Source organism: Protopterus annectens, chromosome 3.part0 (genome assembly GCF_019279795.1).
Source record: "Protopterus annectens isolate FY-2018-M chromosome 3.part0, PAN1.0, whole genome shotgun sequence".
In the NCBI taxonomy this organism is placed as follows: Eukaryota; Metazoa; Chordata; order Ceratodontiformes; family Protopteridae; genus Protopterus; species Protopterus annectens.
Window position 1 is genome coordinate 204,909,468 of NC_056731.1, and position 17,210 is coordinate 204,926,677.

At 39.1% G+C, this 17,210-nt stretch overlaps 1 pseudogene; it reads right to left on the bottom strand.

The window, feature by feature from the left end:
• Window positions 1–14,179: 14,179 nt before the first annotated feature.
• On the bottom strand, window positions 14,180–14,537 carry LOC122797256 (annotated as a pseudogene).
• Between the last annotated feature and the right edge of the window lie 2,673 nt (window positions 14,538–17,210).

Consider the following 17,210-nt stretch of genomic DNA (forward strand, 5'->3'; position numbering starts at 1 on the left):
TTGTGCTTGAATATGGACAGGGATGAATTTTGTTTTATATGGATGAGGAGTCTGTATCTTCAAACTGTTCTGTTGATGTTGAAGAAGAGTATTAAATTCCTATACTGAGAATTTCTGATGCCATTTGTCTTGCTGATGTGTGGTAAATCCATTAGTAATGGGTCAGAGGATCACATGTATGCCAGACTCAGGTCACCTTTTAGCTGTCTGAAAGATACCAAGTGTAGTGACAGGGCTTTGAGTTGGTCCATGTAGGACATGTCTCCTTTCAGTGAGGTATTTCTATGAGCATTTCAGTTGTTCTATGTGTCTGGACAGATATATGCCAAAGCTGGCATTATATTCAATGACCAGCCTAATGATGGTTGAGTAAAGGGGGAAAATGATGTCTCTAGATCTAGACACAGTCCCTTTGCTGTATAATGCATAAAAACTTTCTTGTAACAATGGACACATGCTGGACAAAAGTTAGGCCACTGCTCACATAAATTCCCAAATCCCAAACAACTGGGTCAGCTGGTAGGATGCATTGCTAGTGTGATTGTTCCCTGGAGTAGATGAATTCCCAAGGATACAATAATGCATTTTTTTTAGCATTTAGTTTCAGTCGATGATTTTGGCACCAGTTATTTATTTGGGACAAACCTTCCTGTAGTATAACTAAGTCATCTGGGAATTTAATGTCTGCTCCTATCTTGCAGTTATCTGCACACTTCTTCAGACTGACTGCTTTGTTATTGGCTTTTACTTTAGAAAAGTAGATGCCAGATAGGAGATGCCCCTGCACAAAACTCTGGATGACTCCACTAGTGATTGGTCTCTTTGTGAAGGTAACTTCCCCTGTTTTGATTTATTGTATCCTATATGTGAGCCAGTTGGCAATCAAGTAGGTGATATAGGGGTTTATCCCCAGTTTATTTAGCTTTTCTATTATGCTTGAGTGGGGAATTGTACCAAAAGCTATGGCCAGGTTGAGGTACATGGTGTATATTGTTTTGCCTTCATGCATTGCTTTGGTGACCTTTTCAAAAAAATCCATCAGACTGAGTACGTATGACCTACCCTTAACAAATCCAAACTGAGAAGTGTCCAGTGTTTAGAGGTTTCTTAGGTTCTTATCAATTAAACCCATAAGTCTTAAGGTTTAGATTTTCCTGGTATTTCTGGGACTGTTTGATTTGTGAAGGTACATAAGATTGTTAACTAATGGGACCCTGATTGCTCAGAAGGCAAGGCAGAGATCCCCTCTGAAAATTTTATAAGATATAGAAAAGACAGTGTTTCTTGTCTATCCTGGTAACATTGGTAGTTTAACTGTAACATAACTTAAGAATTATTTGTAATTGTCATTGGCTTCAGTTGCCAACTTGAGTTCATGAACTGCTGTAGTACTTCTAATAGCTATTTTAAATTCTTTGTCAAGTTCCTAGTGTTGTCCTTGACTTGAGGTTCCTTAGACCTGCTGTATGCTCTAATGAGTTTGTTCCCTGTATTGTTGATTTTTTTATGTCAGTGGACCACCAGGAAGGTTAGCTTTTACATTTCCCATTGTATTTGGACCTAGATGCAACTCCAAATACTCTACATTTATTTTTGTGGTCATAAAACAAATTTGTGAATCTACTTCTAGGCTGATTTTGTTATAAATGAATTTCAAGATGCCATCATAGAATTTGAGGAGATTTGCATGCTTTAAGTCTATGAATTCCAATATATTGCATTCTGGGGGTTAGATAGTTTGGGGGAAAAGGATACTAGCTTATGATATGATGTAACTGGAGAAGGAATTACTGATGGAGTTGTGTATGATGTGCCACATGTGTAATTATCTGATCAAGAGTATTTTGTCCTTTAGTTAAGTTAGTAACTGATTGGTCCATTGAGTTTTTATTTCTTAGGTATAAAACTTCTGTGCATACCTGAGAATGGAGATGTAGCTGTACTAGACAATTTATGGGGAGCTAAACTCTCTTACAATGATGGTGTTCTTATTTATGGTGAATTTATCTATAATGTTTAGGAACCTGACATGAATGTACAGGGTTATAGGAGTCCTGCATCAGGTGATAAAATGATGGCTATTTTTGTTTAGTATGATATGGTGTTCAGTAAGTTATTTTTTTGTGTCTCTGGGAATCTGTCTGGAGCTCATATAGTTTCTGACCAATATGGATGTGTCACCCAAGTCACCTTTCAGTGTGAAGGTATGATAGATGCTAAATCCTGGTATGGAGGGAATGCTATGCTGGCATTTAAACAATATGCCAGTAATTACACATTTATGGATCCCTTCTGAATACAGGATTGCCTCAAGGTCAGGCAGCTTGCTGTTTAGACTTAAGGCATTAAGCAGATCCACCTTAACGTGACCCTGTTTCATTATTGATAGATTTGCTATGTTGTCATGCCCATGAATTAAACTTTGCCTAAAATGGTCCTATGGGAACAGTAAGGTCTTTAGCCACTAGGTGGAAGCCTTTGAACAAGAAGTGCAGACTATCCCTTACAAAGCAAATAGTGCTGTCAAGCATCTCATTTCATGCTGACTCATACTGGGCCCCCCTAGTATGGCACCATTGTAGCTAAATATTAAGACCAATCATTGTGTCTGTGTACCTTGGTATCATTGTGGAGAAGGTAGGATTCTGCTTAGCATTAGGATCTTGCCTGCATTTGTGACTTTCATATAGAACTTAGACATATCTCTTTGCATTTCCCTCAGGGTTTTTCACTCAGTCTTTCATCTCTATAAGCACAACTACTATGGCATAGTTATTGTCTGGAGCAGGAGTCTTGTGTGCCCTTGAGACATCTGAGATCCTGGCACTTGAAAGACAGCTCACTGTTACTCTATATTTGTCTCGCCTAGTGAGTGGAGAATCTGCATGTCTCACTATGGAGTCACCAATCAGTAAAACATTTTTGTTCATGGAGTGGTCTGGTCTAATGGAATTGAAGCCCTTTCTCAAGTTAGGGACTGTTTGTTGAAGGTGAGGGATTATGTGATGTGATGTTTGATTTTGATTTTTGCTGAGACTTAATCTTTATGGGTCTAGAAGGCTTAAGTAAGGCTTCCTTTACATCATCAGCATATAACATAATAGTTTTCTGTCAGGGTGGGGGGAGAGCATGTGGTGTATTAAGGCAGTGTTCACAGTCTGTGTTTTTTGTGGGAGAGATGCCTCCATATCTCTTAAATAACTGCACCTCTCACAGTTATTTGTGTTTAGTAAGAGTTTGTCATCTGTCAGCAGAGGGATACCTAATTCTATGAGATCAACAACAAAGGGAAGGCAAAAAGTTCAGACTTTCATTTTGTCCATTGTGAGGTAAAACTTGACTTGATTTACAGAGAAATGCAGTCCATAAAGAAAATTGTGATCTATTGCCTATAGAGATAGTTATCGGTAGGGGTGGGTAGCATAGTTATGTATGAATGTCTATTTAGTTAAATAAATAACTTGAGTTGAAATAAAACTAGAATAAACACAACTCGGAAACCTTGTGTAAAAGTATTAACTGTTAATTTCAGCAATGCACATATCTGCTCGAATCTCCTGCTTAGGGAATGCAACAGCCTCTGTACTGCAAGTATCTTTGCATGCTCAAAAAGACAGCCACAATGCAATCATCTACTAAAAGGACCAGCAGACATGCTACATGTTGATAGAGGGCCTATGCAGAAGCCGATTGACTGGAAGAGAAATTGTGTGCAAGCATCCTTATTGCCTGCAAGTGTGTATATGTGCATGCTGACAAATTGGTTGAAAGTGTGTGTCTGTTAAGTGTGTGTGCATTCTGCTTGATTGGGAGAATGCATGTGCATGATGGCGGAAGACTTGTGCTCCCATTTGGTTTTTAGCAGAGCATTTATTTTTATTTTATTTTATATTGTATTTTTTAGGGATGGCAGCAGAGAGGTTTTTTTTTTTTTGTAAGGCCAGGCTGAGCTACCAAGCCAGCAACACTTGCCCAGTTTACCTTCTGCCGGATCTGTTGTTTAATGGATGCATGGTTTGCAAGAGAATGTGGAGCTTCAGGACAGAAATGGAAACCGGAGGTGGTATAGATGTAGACCGGCTGGCCAGGGGAGAAAAGACGTGATGAGAATGAAGAGGATGATTCTACAGGATAGAGTGGGACCACATAGGAAAAGAAAGAAGGGATAGGGACAGTAGATGTCAAGGGTACAAAAAAGTTGATGACACATACCAAGCTGAAGAGACAAAAGTGGAGCAGTCAGACAGGAAAGACAGGAGAAGAAAAAGAAAATCACCTATATGCAGAGGTACACCCAAAAAGTGATGGATGATGAAAGGAAGGCTGAGTCAGAAATGACCATGGAGGAGTCAGCATCATCACTAAAGCAGGATCAACATGAAAATGGAACACAGAGGTGAAGATAACAAAATTAAATATATGGTTTATGGAAAAGTATAGGAAGAATAGAAACAGTTCAAATGTAGCACATTAATATGGTTAACAGCACATCCTGCAATTAGATCTAAAAATGATAGAAACAAAGTGCTGAAGGTGATAGAGAGCAGAGCCAGGGAAATGGTACAGGGAGAGGGAAGGAGAGAGAGAGAGAGAGAGAGGTGCCAGAATAGGGAATTGGCAGTTGGACTCTCTCAAGTCTTACTTGTACCGGCAGCTAGCATGCTGAGGAAGTAGATTATTAGGACATATAATGATAAAATGACTGTCTCCATCACTGGTCAAGCATGTAGGGCTGGGGAACTGTATGAAGCTAGGACAGGGCATGGCAGTGGAAATGACTCTATGGAAATGAAAAGGTCTGTCAGTACAGGAGGAACAGCAGTGTAAAGTGATAATTACTTTGGAAGAGTACATATCTTTGGTCATACCTTTTCTAAAACATTGAAGATGGTGTTACAGGAGCTGCAGCAACAATGAAACTGGTACTCAGGCAAAAAAAAAAGAAAATGGATGGTGAGTGTAGCAAAGTAAAAAAAAATAACGAGACATGGAACATGACAATGTAGCTCAGATATTCAGTACAGGGACCTGGAGTATAAATAAAGGGAGCTGTATTCGGTGATTCAGAAGGAGAAGACTGACATTGCTGGCACCTAGAAAGCTGGACCAATAACTAGAAGGGTTTGGACATACCTGGGATTAATTTGTACAAGAATTATATTGATGGGAGTGATGGAAACAAAGAAACAATTTACACAAAGGGAATTTAATAAGGTGTCAATGACTAGAAGAAACACTGTACCACAAAGAATTCAGAGTAGCAGACAGGGTTGGAACTTTAAACAAGTGTTCATGTGATTAAACTATAAGGACAGGAGGAACTCCCACAGAGTAAAACAAGAATATAAAGCAGTCCAGTAGGAACCATTAAATATGCAAGTACTATTTTTGTAGTCAGAGATATTCTATTGAGAAATATCTATATCTGTATCTATCGGTTTACTATTGAAATGTCACTGTGCAATTGGACGGCTATGAAGTATTCGAACAACAGATGTTCGAATACTTCATATGTGTGCAGGTTACTTGAGAGAATGTCATATTTGCGAATGGACTGTGCACTCACAAATATAATGTTTGCTCATGTAAAGGGATCGCAGTACAGTGCAGTTAGGCAAATACATCCCTCTCCTCACTGTAGTGCGATCTCGGAGTTGGAATATTAAGTTGGGCGGGTGTAGGGGTGATTGCCCCCATGCATAAATGGGATGTTAGGTGTAGGGATTAGGAAGTTATGGCAAGGGTGGCATTGTTGTTAATGCCGTAAAATGTCGTTGTCGATATTTTCAGCATTAACAGCTGTTTTTTGACAATAAGGCCTTTCAGTTAGTTGTAGTTTCAGTGAAACACGTTGGTTATTAGTACCGTTTGTATTTTAATTTTCGACATATTGATAGTAAACCTTATCTAACTCTCTATCTATCTATCTATCTATCTATCTATCTATCTATCTATCTATCTATGTGTGTGTGTGTGTGTGCACATATATATCTTTATATATATATATATATATATATATACATATATATATATATATATATATTTATACACACACACACACACACACACACACACACACACACACACACACACACACACACACACACACACACACACACACACACACACACACACACACACACATATCTATATATATATATATATATATATATATATATATATATAGCTATAGACATCGATATGCATGTAGCAATTTATTTTTATTATTATTTTTGAGTCTAGTACGAAGAGGAAGATTGCACTTACAGAAGACTGCAGATTGCATAAAGGAGTCTGGTAGAAGGAAGAACATTCTACTTCTAGAGGATTTGAATCTAACAAGAGATGCCAATTTTCTGGTAAAGGAGGTAGACAGAGGATGGGATTGCTTTTTTGAATATGTTTAGTTTAATAGCTAAGGACAAAAGTTACAAAAGATGACAATGTTGCTGATAAATAGACATACAAAGTCAAGAATGAAGTATTGGCGTGCATATTTGAAAACATCTAGAATTCTGAAATATATATTTTTTAAAGGTTGGCTTTCCTAGATTACCATTCATGTTTGGCATTTTAAAATTGCATAAAAATCAAAAAAATCCTCCATTCAGATTTAAACATTTCAGCCTCTGGCTGAAATGCAAAGTTGGCATTCTTTGTGGGTAGTATTTTAAAATATTTTGTCCATTAATACCTATATATAACACAGACTTCCAATTATTTAGGAGGAAGCTCATTACCAAATGACAAAACACTTTGCATGTTTCTGGATATTATTTTAAAAGCTACTTACTGTTTTATTTAAAGAAAAAAATAAAATGGCTCAGAGGCCTAATTGATAAGGCATCAGTCTCTGGAGCTAGGGATTCTGGGTTACAATCCCATCTAAGCCATTGAATGTCCCCCTCCTCTCTGCCTTCAATCTTCAGTTTGGACCAAGTTCTTTTTTCATGTTCTAAAATTAAAAACACTACTTCATTGGGTCATGACAGTATCTCTGGATGTCTTTGGAGAAGTGTACAGTTCTTAGTAAAACTCCTCCACCAACTCTTATTCTGAGTCTCTTCACTGATTATGTCCCTGAGGAGTGATGATTGGAAATTGTAATACCCAGTCTAAAAGTGGTGCCTCAAATGACTTCATGAGTTACATTTATTAGTCTAACTAGTATTGCTTGCAAGGCTTGTGAATGTATTTCAGTTGACATGACAACTGATATAATAAGTAATGATATAAATGACCTTATAGCCCAGGATACACAGCAGTTCAGCTTTGTAAAAGGCAGATCATACCTATCCAACCTACTCAAGTTATTTTAAAGGGTTACTGAGGCCATGTATAAGGGACATACTGTCTACAATGCTTATCTAGATCATTCTAAAACCTTTGACACTGTCTCTAATGCTGGAATTATTGACAAACTCTCCCTACTCAGCATTAACTCATACATTGCTTGCTAGATTACCCATACCACTAAGGTCAGGGATATTTGTTCTCTTCAGAAAAATATCACTAGTGGTACCCTGGTATCCCAAAATCTCTGCCCTACATGCCGTCCTCTCTGAGACAGATAGATAGATAGATAGATAGATAGATAGATAGATAGATAGATAGATAGATAGACAGATAGATGACATACATTTATCAAGTTTGTGACAGATTGAAAACTGTGGGTGGTTATCAAATTTCATTTTGATACCCAAATTCTCCAGCAATAGCTGGACCAAGGAAACTTGGAATATTAATCATGGGTTTACCATCAACACCAAGAAATGCAACGTAATTTCCTTTTTAACTCTAGCATCACTACTGCTTATCGTATTAATGGCATTACATCAAGGGCTTGGGTACAAATGTTCTTAGCAGACTCTTCTTTATCAACTATGACTCTTTGGTTGTTAGAAAATCTTCCTACCTCACTCAGCTTATTCTTTGTGACATTTCCTCAAAGTTTAAAATAATTATATATTCTCACTTTGTTCATCCCTTCTCATGCCCATAATTGAATATAATGGTCCCTTCAGCATGTACCTCTCTAAGCAACTAAACAACTATGAGACCTCAACATTTCCTCAACAGAAAGGTTCTCAGGTTTCATTAAACATAATTATTCAGTATTATACAGACTCCTGAGGGGTGATCTCTACTTAGTTTTCCATGACTAAAATAAAAATTGTTTGCTATCTGGTATTTTTCAAAATTCTACTTTTCATGCCACTTGTTGTTCCCCGATGTTAGTGAAACACAGTGTAATCAAGACCCAACCAGTCAATGTGCTAACATTAGTTTCATATCATAATGTATTTATGAAAGTATTGCAATTTTTAAAACAATTGTTTTTACAATGACTTCTTTCAGCTTTTCCTGGTTAGGGGTCCCTACAGCAGATCACCTGCCCACTCATGATTGGCAGTGGAGTTTTACAGTTTGCCAAGTTGCCAGCCTGGTGACCAACCTTCCACAGAAGGCACACACATGCACGCACTCATGCCTAGGGCCAATTTAGAGTGTCCAATCCACCTACAGCATGTCTTTGGGATATGGGAGGAAACCAGAGCATGTGGAGGAAACCCACGCGACCACAGGGAGGACATGCAGACTCCACACAGCAGGCACACCAGCTGAGGATTGAAACGGAGAACCTCTTGCTGTGAGGCGACAATGCTAACCTCTGCAACACCATGGCTGCCCAATTGTTTTTATAATGACATTAAGAAAAAAACAGATTGATAATATTTTTGGTGAAACTAAGAATAAAAGGAAATCTTTATATGTACCAATTTTGGGGGGAAAAGGAGAGAACAACTATAGAAAGAATTAGTAATACTAAAAGCAATGGAACAATTAAGAAACACAAACAAACCATAACACAGACATGATATAAAAGGTTTTATTGGACCAACATAGGTTTTACTATTAATCAAACTTCTGGACCATAATCAGCCCACCATTAGAAGTTAATAAGTTATGATTGCTAGGTACAGTGATTAAATATTACTACATTACTCATTTCTTATTGGTTAAGCAAGACACTTGAAAAATGTAAGTGCGAAAAAAGGGTGTATATTATGTTAGTGACCTTTAAAAAGTTTGAACGTCATATGGTCGGCACCATACGATTGAACTTTTAAAAGTTCGAACACTTCAACGGAGATCTCCGTACAGTGCAGAATGGGAAGATTTCCCTTTCCTGCACTGTAGTGCAATCTCAGAGGTGGTATATTTAAAGAGTGGGGGGTGCAGCCCCCACATGGGGTGTGCAGGAGGGCTTGCCCCCCTGCTTAAAATGGTCAGGTAGTTTTTTTAGCTTTTCAAACTTTTAAAAGTTCAGTCATATGGTGCTAACCATATTACAGTCGAACTTTTAAAAGTTTGATAACGTAATATACACCCAAAAAAATGCACAGCTCAGATATTTAGTATGACAACTACATCTCAGAGACAGACACAACTGGTAAGTCAGCTTATGAGATTTTGTGTGAGTGTGTGAGATCAAAACTTTAGAAGACCAGGGTCATGGCCGGCCATAAAATAAAAATTTGTCCCTGCTTGTAGCATTACAATTAGTGCTTATTTAACTGAGAAGATAACAGCTCTGTGACATTTAATGAGAAAATAAATTCCAATAGAACAGATTTATAGGGAGATTAGTTAAATCCAGAGAAGAAAAACAGAAGTTATAATTTGTAATATTTTAGTCTATACAAGTAAGCAGTCTTTGTGAGATAGATGTTTTGGTTAACAGAAAATGTGAATTTACATTAATGTCCAGTTTACAGTGAAGTGATATGTTATGAAAAATGCAGGCACTACCAAATAATAAGATATTAGGTTAGACTGTATTTATATTGTACAAACGTAATACACTATAAAGACTGTGGTTTAGTTCTCAGAAAGCCACAGCAAGAGAAGTAATTGTCCTGGTCCCCTTCAATAAACACATCACACCGAATGACATTTGATTACCTTTATTAAAGTTCCATAAACATGATTGTTAACCAATATATATTAATTTCAACCAAAACATGATATAAGTAAAAATAACATCCATGTAACATTAACATAGGACAGCTTGACCCCGCTCATCCTGATCAGTAAGCAGCATTCATACCTCCACTGGCTTACTTATGAAGCAGCATACCACTCACTTCAGTTACCATTTATTGAATTACACCTCCAACTAAGTAAGCAGCTTACCTCCACTTGCTTACTTACTTATCAAGCAATGCAACTGCACACTTTCCTTTCCTTACTTATTGAATTGACCATAGATACCAGAGGGGGAACAGAAGAGGGCAACCCTGCCCCTCTTCTCCATCCACCGGCCTGGCCAGGCTGTTCTCCCTCTCTTTGATAAATTTCCAGCAACCTAACCACTATTAAGGCATTTGTCCAGACATCATTTGGTGTACCCTATCCTCTCTAACTAAGCTGGAATAGTCATCACCTCCGAAAACTCTATCCCATAACAAACGAAAATAGCCAGTTACATAAATAGCGGAAAACAAACCTCTGATCCCACTCCTATGCTAAGATAGCAAACCATGACCTCATAACCTAACATAACCACTCCACATGAACTAAATAATCCTTACCTCATGACCAGTGGAAACCCTGCAATGATTCCAAGGGCATCACCAGACAACTGGACAGCCAAGTACTAAGTCCACTGCCACTAAAAACCATGCAGAGGCAATTGCATACCATCATGCCACATTGTGACCCCATTTTACCACCCAATGAATGTAATAACCAACTGAGATATCTTTAAAGTCAGTGCAATAACAATCTTAGCGGTTCTTCGATTATTACTATCCAACTGAGCAACCAACACTAAACCCACTGCCACACAGAGGCAATAGTTGGCATGATGCCAAATCCCAGCCCCATTTTACCGCTTAATATAACCAAAGGGGATTTCTTATAACTTCAGCTACCTAGCAATCCTGCCATCACACTAACTATCCCTTATAAGCAATACGATGTTTAATTGACCATCATGACATTCTAGCAATACAACCACCACAAGCCATACCACTTCGATATTAAACAAAAGACAATGAACGCTACTCCCCAACCACTCCAGCTGCACCTCCTACAGCCACTTAACATAAAACCCCAATATTCAACATCCCAATTGCCCTTCCTTCCAGCTAACCAGCCACGAGCCCAACTCCCCCCTACTGGACCTCACATGCCTCATTTATCAACAAATAAAATTCCCCACAACTTCCTTATCCATCTGACAAAAGGCCTAACTAGGTTGATTCCCCAGTAATCACCTGCCAAATGCACCCTAAAACACTAAACCCAAGCTAAGCAAAGCCACACAAGCCCAATGTACCAAAAGAACCCTAAACTACTGAAAGCCATCACAAACAAGGTCAATGGTATGCCGTCATACCTAACTGCACCTCTTTATCCACTCAATGGATATACTAATAACCAAATTGAGATTTCCTTTTCTAATGGATCAGTTGCCTAGTAATCCCACCAAACACACTATCCATTATAAGGGAAGCAAACATTTGGATACCAATACCACCATGTTAATGACATCAGTATATCCCTGAAGCAGAAACTGCACAAACTGTATGCCAAATAACTCACCATATACCCACTGTAACTTACTTGACAATAGGCAATGTCAGCCAATCCTATGCAGTTGGTGAGGAATTAAAACAGGGCCTACATCTGCAAATAAATCCAAATCTAATACCTTGCTTAAGCCTTCTAACAGCCTTGTAGACAAAGTCTCAAATCCTAAACTATCCCAAAAACACCCGCATACCTATAATGCTTCCTGAAACCCCACTACCCCAAACCAGTGCAACTGAAATGGACCTTAATGTACCCAAATAAAGTAAGAGTATCTGTGACTCCACTGTGCCACACCAGCTAACACAGCATCCACCCCAACAGAATCCATTACCTTTCAAATCCGCTTCCTTCAGGCCACTAACTATTGCTCATTCTGCTAACTACCCTCTGTAAACTTGTTGCATGCAACTTCGGTGACCAGGACATCTCCTGTGACTGGCATATTCTGAACAGCAGGAATGGCCACTCTGCCAAATCCATCACCTTCCAAATCCACCTGCTTCAGGCCCCCGACTGCTTCTCACCTTCAGGTCACTGTCAGTTTCACCTTCAACGGTCTTCCACTCGGACCCCTTTGCACACCATTCTAGTGACCAGGACATGCACTGCAACAGCCATCACCACCTTCCGAACCCACTTCCTTCTGGTCACCAAATGATATCCACTCTGCACTTCTCCCACTTGCAAAAGAAAAGAAAACTTTACATTTTTGGCACCCACCCAACCAAAACTTTGTAACATTAAGTACCACCAGGGGTGACCTTATTCATTAACTGCACAGCTGCTACACTGGCCTGCTACCCCCATCCCCAAGAGAGTGGAACCTTAGCAGCTTCTCCTCAGGTCTGCTTTGTACTCCAAGCATCTCTAATGCTATAGACACAGCTTATACAGTTAAGATGCCTAAAATGAGTGACAAACCTCCATAACATACCCTTACCTCTCAGATGTGCCGCATCCGGAGGAATGGTGCTCATTTAAGTCATAATAGTTTATGTTCAAACTGAATCACTGCATTAACAGGCCACCTCTGTGATTAAACTAAGCATGTGTTAACTGTCCTATGAGCCTTGTAGCCAAAGTTAAGGTTCCCCAAAGTTCCACTTCAAAATCTGTCACACATTCATTGTTATCCTGTAACTACTATCAATGGCAAGCAGAACTGAAACACTATTTCATTAAAAGTCTTATAATTTAAATAAAATCAACACATTTAAACCATCTTATGGGTTTCCTAGTTGAAGCTGATAGTAACCATAGAGGTTAATACCTATTGATCCCACACTACCCTTCGATCACACTGTCCGCCTAGCTGACTCTCCCCTTACATTCACCTATCCCTTCTCCTCTGTTTTATTATATTCTATTATATCATTGTATGAATGGATAACTAAAACACCAAAACATGCATTATGATCCACTGCACATGCCCGTTGGACATCCATTATGTGCAGGTGCCTCTAAGCCCATGGAAACTGCTACCTAGCACTTGCTGATCAACTGAAACCACACTGATCCTAGAGAGCTAGGACCACCCTAGAGAGATGCAGACTGAATCTGTGAAAATGGAATATATAAAAACAGCCATACACACACACACACACACACACACATACACACACACACACACACACACACAGGGGCAGCCTTGGTATAAAACAGTCTCCACTCAAAACTCTGTATATCATGCAGTATGTCTTACACCTTTTAAACTCAGCAATCGGATCCTGTGTGAAGTATTCATAAAAGCATGCCCTATCTACCTTCATAAACTGAATGATATGTAACAGAAATTTAACAACAATGCACTGATACATCCTAACTTGCTCCCTTAACTTAGCAATGTCTGTCAGCTAACCTCTGAAATTATTCCCTGTGATTTCCTAGTTAATTGCCAAAACTGCAATGATAGGGAGATGGACCACAAACATGAGGCACAAGTCACGCTACAATGCTCACAAAGTCCCAGACCACTGGCATACCAAGACATGACCGTAGCAGCTACAACAGATCCCACACTCCCAAGTGCACACATTCCTGAAGCATCAACACAGTCATGATGTTTAAACCCTGCCCCAGCAGCGGGGGGGGGGGGTGAGTGGCATTCACAAAACCCGAAGTCTGCTCCTAAATGCTTGCTTTCACCTGCACACTCCTGGTGTCTCCTCCATAAGCTCCCTATGGCTTGAAACAAAACATTATTTATTTATTTTTAAGTGGTCCATAAGATGGATCCACTCCCTTTAACTTCACAGAGCAATTAACCAAGAGAACTTCAAATGTGTGTGTGTGTGTGTGTGTGTGGGGGGGGGGCAAAAGCATAAAACTGATTAAGCCAAAGCAAAGGCCAGCTGGATCCAAGGACTAGATCCATACCCAACAGCTGTGGATGGAACAAAAATTGACATCAGATCTTAATATTTACACAAAGTAGTGCTATTCAAAGGGCAAAGGGTTACAATTACAAAATACTGCCATGTTAATCTCTAGTTTTGCATAAAGCTTGCACAGTTCCAGATATGCTTAGAGAAGCAAACTTGTGATGTTCTTTTTCTTTTAACTGTGGAATCAGAACTGTTCAGATAGCTTCATCAAACACAGTTTTAAGTCTTTGTTTTGTAAGTGCAGAACATTCAAGATACTTTACTGCACCTTTGTCTTGACATTTTCAAATAATGTAGGGCTTGCAAGTGAAAAGCAAATCAAGAACACATCCATCTGTGGATATGACAAATGGCGCAGCCTGTCCTATTCTTGTCCAGCTGTGTCCCATAAACCCAGAAAGATATGCTTCCCATCAACCAGTACATTCTCAACATGATACTCAAAACTGTGGGAGTATATTCTTTAGGAAATGCATCTGCAATGTAACTGATCAAGAAAAAAGTTTTACATATAGAACCATCTCCGACAACAACACACTTAATCCACCGCATATTTCAGTAATAGTTATGCTCCTCATTGTCACCATCAGACAAGAGAAGGGATTTCGCTTAACTATGGGCATGTTCCTGTCATTCTTCTTTCTTTGGGTTACTTGGTTACCAATAGCCATCATCCCATTTCTGGGTCAAGGTTAAGTTATGAAAGAATTTACTGATTCTTCACATCTGACTTCACTTTAATATTTTAGAGATTAGAGGATTAAAAAGTATAGTAGTAAATAACTGCAGTTTTGTCACATATGTTACTCATTTCACGTCTCAGTGAAATAGTTTCAGTCAGAATCAGACAGCTGGTATCTATCACCCGGTGCTGTGTCCATGTCACTCACACACCCACACACACTCCGTGGTTGTAAGAGTTTGAAACCTCTAGCAAATCTCCAGCACCAACCACAACAGAAATATGAAGAGGAAAAAAAAACAAAATGGATACTGCAGAACTGCAGCTCCACCACAACGTGACCGTAACTCATGAACACAGCAAATGTAAACCACATTATGTTTGTAAGGATAAAACATTTCTTTATTAGTGCTGCATTTCACACGGCCTGCACAGACTTTGGGATGATAAACAATAAAACAAGGCCACATCAGCAAGAAATACAGTTTATGTCAGGAAACAATTTAAAGACAAGAAAACTATCTAAATCAGGTCACACACAGCATGGTTAGTAGCTGAATGAGTAACCGTCACAATGGCCACAACTGCACATGCGTAGCAACGGATGCCTGCCCCAAGCCTGTGAGCCAAGACTCAACATCCATGCTGTTACATGAATGTAGCAGTAACACTAAGAGCCAGAATGCCAAGGTGCCATTGCCCGCAGGCCAGATTGACAAGGACTACTGAATCAACTCCAGGAATTAACCTATTCAGCCCACCAAGCTCGCATTCCATGCTCACAGGCTATGACCGGGTAAGCACCATTAATCCTCTCAGAACAACCAGATGCCACCAACAAAAGAAGACCATTCCCAAAGGCTACCAGGCCTATCAGAATAACCCTGGACAAGTTAATACCTGTAGCTCACTCCTTCACAGTCCCCTGAGATGCATCACTAACAAGCACACACACAATTAACAACAAAATTAATAAAAGTGGCTCACTCCTTCAAAAGTCCCCTTGAGCCAACAAGTAACCCACAACTAAGCACAATTAGACTCTGAAGCCTCACAGGAGCCAAAAAAAAAACAAAAAAAAAAACACTTGACCATCTAGCTAATCTGTGAACTTACCACATTCCTTCCAAGGCCTACCTTACCACCACATTACCACAGGTCATCATGGGCATACATTGCCTTAGCAAGTTCATGCCAAAACTGTGACTCTGACTCCAGTTACACTTGCCTAAAACCATTTAAACCCCTCCCTACCCATACCTCATTTCCTCCTAATCATCTTCCATTCCTATTTAAACCTATCCTCCCCCATCTTCTTAATTCCTGCTACTCTATTTATCTAGCCCTACTTGAAGATGTCCCTGGACAAATTGGTGTGTTCCAAACCTCATTTACAAAAAAATGGAAATGTGAAACTGCTGTATTTTTTACTGAATACATTTAAAAGAACTATCAACTATAAAATAAGAACATTGCATATTACTCATCAGTATAGGTTTTGGTTAAAATTATATGATTTACTTGATAAATTTTAATGTTTTGATTTTCTGTATTGTATTTTGTTATGGACCTCTGTAAATAGTTATGTTTCTATCATGCTTCTCTTTATATGAGTTTGTAAATGTTTCTTAATAAAAGGCTAAAAAAAAAGAAAGAGAGAGAGAGAGAGAAGAAAGAATGTGTTGACATGACAGTCTAATGTTTTGACAGATACCCATGACATGCAGAAGTATTGAATAAAGCATTGTTATACTTTTAAATTGTGTTAAGGCTTTACTGAATATTAAAGTTTATGTTTGCTAGTTTTCTACGTAGAATGTTACCTTATATGACAAATGAGGTTTGGCAACAAACCAAATTGTCCTGGGACATCTTCAAGAGGGTTAGAGTTCTATATTAGTGGGAGTGAGTTGGGTTGGGGAGGTGAAAGGGTTAAATGGAGGGAGGGATGATTTGGAGGAAATGAGATAAGGGTGGGGAGGGGATTAAGGGGTTTAGACAAGTGTAGCCAGGTAAGCCATCACATTTTGGCGTGAACTTCCTATTGCAAGTATTAAGTCCATGACGACCAGGGTGTGCTGTGGAGCGGGTAGGCCTTGGATTTTTGGGTGGGTGGCTTGAGGAAAGGAAAAGATTGGTAAATAGCTATGATCAGTAGAGGTAGATTGGGCTCATTATTATGTTATTCTAATTTTGTTAGACTGGTTCGGGAGAGTTTGATACTGTGGAGTTTGTTGGTGGGTGCAGTTTAATTTGTTCTGAGCTTGGTGTATTTTTTTTTGCCAGGAAATGCCCGGTTCTAGGCAGAGGCAGTTTCATGACAGGCCTGGAAGGCTTAGGGTGTCAGCTGGGTTTGCATCAGTTAGTGGGTTAGTGTTGCACGAGCAGCACCACTTTTTTCGCTTGATTTGTGGAGCAGATATTCTTTGCGGCAGGATGCAATAGTGGGCACTGCAATTAAGAGATCTTTGGTTTCCAGTTATACTTCCCCCTTTTCTTTGTGGTTGTTGGCAGCATAATCTAGTCCTCATTAATCTGTATAA